We start from the raw sequence: 4,245 nt of genomic DNA on the forward strand, positions 1-4,245 counted from the left end.
GGGAAGGGGGGTCGAAGCGGGCGTCGACGCGATGGGGGCGTCCGGCGACGTGGGCGAGGCGGCGGCGTCGCGGTCGTTGCCCCGATCCAGATGGGATCGGGGAGTGGGGGAGCGAGGGAGTGGGGAGGTGGGGGTTGTCGGTGGGGGAGTGGGGTGGATAAGGGAGAGGAGTGGGGGCCGACCTGGGCCAGCCTGGTTGGCCCGATGGCCAGCTGGGCCGCGGTCCAGCAGGGGGGGTTCCTTTTCTTTTCTTTATTATTTTTTTTGTTTGCAAAAATGTTTAGCACCTAAATGGTATTTATAAAATATGGGAGCTAGCTTATAAGTTGCAGTGCATCAGATCCTTGCACCAGAAACTAGTTTGGGTGAAATACTAATTCATATTGAATTTAGATTAATTAAAAGGTTATTAAATGTTGTTGCTCGCCAAAGTTTGAGGTTGTTAGGGTCACTTAACTAATCCATTTAAGTTTAGTTACAATTTTATAATTGCTTCAGAATTATTTGTCATTTAATGAACATTTTAGTTTTCAATTTTGACAACTTTTATTTTCCACTTTAAATTTAATTGAAGTTTGAGTTAGGAGTTTGAAAGGAAATGTGATTCCAATGTGATCAAGCCCTGCTTAGCAACATGATTAGCTTAATCACAGAGAGCTACTGTAGCATGATTCTCGGGGTGTTACAAATCTCCTCCACTACAAGAAATCTCGTCCCGAGATTTAGGAGCGGGAGCAAGGGGGAAGGGATTTGGTTACGAAATTCTAATGGGTCTCCTCGGTGTTGGTTGCTCTTCTCGAAGAGGTCTATCCACTACGTTGATGTCTTCATTTCTCTGCTTCAGGTCGTTATGATAAAGTTGTCGTCCTTTCTTCGGGAACTACATCGTACTTACGACAGAGTAAGGGGGTATTCTGGAAGAACGGACTTCTGCAAGGTTTACTATCTGGTCAATATCATCGGGGAAGGCGGCGGAAAGTAACTCTCGAACTAAATCTTAAGAAAAGCCGAGAGCAAGTAAGAAAGTACCATGAGGAGTTTCAAACGGGTAGGCAATCGTTCGAAGCCTGAAACAAAGTGTGAAAGGGGTTCAAAGCAATCGGAATAAGTATTATGTCTGGTACCAGAATAGATCACTAGGCAGATGGCCCGTGAATCACATACAAAGTCAAGATCGAGGAATAACTTCGACAAAAGGGTGTATAGGAGAGTCAGGTTTTGATCCTGTGGAACTGTGGGTTATGGGCCCGCCATGTGGGTTAAAAGTAGGAAGGGCGTTGACATCTTGCACGATCATGATAGCAAGGCATGTCAGAGGGTAGCCTGTCAGTTATATGTCAGCAACATCGTCGGTACCAAGGGCGAGGGACGAAGAGAACCATTTTCCTGCTCGTTGAAACGAGGCGGACCATTAGGCAAAGTTCTCGTCCATCGGTGGTTACCGAAATGTCACCAACAATAATAACAGGGTCTTACTGACAGAGTTGTACACCGAGGTGTTTACATAAGCAGGAGAATATTACTGCTTAGGTCATATAGATCACCAGAAAGGTTAAACCAAACAATGGAAAGGAAAATGTGATTACCAGATTAAACAGAAGAATGGAAAGGAAAATGTGTTTAAACACATATTTCAAGGTTATATCCTTCCCAAGGACAAGCTGAGCATGATATTCATGACAGGATATAATGTAGAAAACTCTTTAGGTAGGGGAGAGAAATTTCATGACATTACCCATACAACGGTGTTTGGATAATTGAGCAAGAACATTTAGCATTGGGCTTCAAATGTTCCTGTTGAAAATCGGAGTACAATAGACATGCTTCGAGATAGCATTGACATGGTCAACAGGTGAAGATCAGACTTTGGAAACAAAAAGGATCCATCAGGAACAACTTATAGAATAAGTCTTACAATTTCCTCATGGAAGAATAGCTAACCTTGCTAAAAGGGAAAACTTATAACAATAGGTCCTCCCGCCAGGGGTGCTGGGTATCATCACCTTACCGGGTCATAAATAGGCCAATGTTATAACTCTTGGAAATATGTTCCAACCATCATATCTGACCGGGATTCAGATCTGATTGTTGTCAGGATAACTCAGACTCAGGATGCCTGAGAAGAAAGGTGCAACACAAATTGTCGAAACGACACCGGAGATTCTCGGGAGATGAACTATGGAAGCGAGTTCCGGACAAGGGTTCATCATTACCTCAAGGAGAGGTGAGGAGGTGACTGATTGACTCAGCGACAATCCATTGAGATTTCCAAAAGATGGATTTCCATCACTATGTGAACAAGGAGATAACATTAGCTAGATCGAATGACTTAATGATGTATGCTCGAGGAAAACATACACAGTTAAACATTGGTTGAAATGTGCACCCAAAATATGGGCTAGGTAGCACAATCAATGTCCGAATGATGATTCATTAAGCCATAGACGTAGAATGAAACTATAGACCAATAACTTCAAAGCAATAGGGTTGCTAGGAGTTTAAAATCTACACATCACAGACCATTTGTCGGTATTTCGTTTAGAAACTACACGGGGACCAAGAAAGAATGGTGATGGTGAGAAGTATCACTGTACCAAGAATTCTTAACAGGTGGAGTAATGTTCACGACATTCTTGACATAAAAAATGGTAATACTCCACGGTAGAACATAACATAAGTTGGGTAGCAGGGGAAATCAAGATACATCACAAAATATGAACAAGTTCGTGTTGGGGGGGGGGAAGGTAAGAATATTGTCGATGATAACATAATTCATCGAGGGGCAAGGATGGTATTTCTCATCCTGAATTTCGACACACAACTTGGAAGAAGTCAAATTGTTGACAATGATCACGACAAATTTGTCGAGAGGTTTTCAAGAAGATGTAATTGATCGATGATGACATCAAGTCAAAGGAATGGTGAAAGCGAGAGGTTATTGGAACCACGGGTAGCACACAAACTCGGGGTCAAGTTTGTTGTTCGAGGTGAAACGATATGACGAGGAAAATCGACGTAAGCTTAGCTCATCGTCGAAAGTGGTGCTCCGGGAATAAGGACCAGGTAGCACAGTTAAAATCATCAAGATAATGATATAGCCAAACAGGCTAGGAATGACGCGATCGGGTACAAACTCGTAAGTAAGGAGCATTACTAAAAGTTGTTGAACCGTAGTGCGGACTCGATTCAATTATCGGTGGTTTTGAGTGTTTAAAAAAAACTCAAAGCCCGTGAAAATTTGGAATCAATGAGAATGTAGCACTTGATGAAGAACTCATAAGAAGTTATGCAGTTCCATGATAATCTCGAGATACCAGGGGGTAATACTCGACGACAAACCAAAGTAGAGGTTGGACTGGGGTATTGCTCTTATAGAAGACAAGTGCTTAAACTTGTACGAGAAATGGTATTTAAAGGAGAGCATGGTCGGAACGACGTCCACGGATACCAGATGAACTTATTACAAGGGGACAATTATTTTAAGAGAAGCTTCCATGATAAGGTATACATCGTGTCCATGGGCATGAACACAAAGTTCAAGGTCGACTCCCACTTCTTCAATGCATAACATTTCATTCACTTCTCGCGTTTGATGAAGTTGCAGTGTGGAAAATTTTTATCTGGCAAAATACCAGAAGAGTATGACTCATGAAAACTTTCGAGTTCACACGTATTATGAAAGGCATAGGTTCAACCCATCAAGGCATCTTAGGAACATATACCACAAACTTCGGAGTAAATATTACAAGCTCGAAAGAAGAGCATTGTTCAAAATCAGATGATACAATTTACCAAAGGCATTATATACCCATGGAAAGGCTCACAAGGTTATTCAATAGGAAGGACACTGTCGGATAAAATTCAACAAAGGAACCGATGGTCCACAAGGGATCTGATGTGGGCATCGGTACTCAACCAGAGGAAGAAGAATGCCAGGAGATCTGATTATAGAAATAACTGACTAACTCAAAGTCCAAATGCAAAAGAATTATGATTTCCAACTCAGGGGGGTCAGAAGCAACGCTCTGATCAAGGATGGATAAGTTGAGTAGGCTTAGGGGTACAATCGATGGCAATTTGATAGGTCGAGATCCAGCTCATGTTTAAAATGACGTCTGATCCGGAAGAATGAATTCTAGGATATGATTGAGGATTGCGAGCATTCGCAACAAATTGAATCAACGGACTCAAAATGATAATGACAAGAGATGCCAATAAGATTACGAGCATTTTGGGATTAACCAT

Source organism: Triticum aestivum, chromosome 7D, assembly GCF_018294505.1.
Source record: "Triticum aestivum cultivar Chinese Spring chromosome 7D, IWGSC CS RefSeq v2.1, whole genome shotgun sequence".
Lineage (NCBI taxonomy): Eukaryota > Viridiplantae > Streptophyta > Magnoliopsida > Poales > Poaceae > Triticum > Triticum aestivum.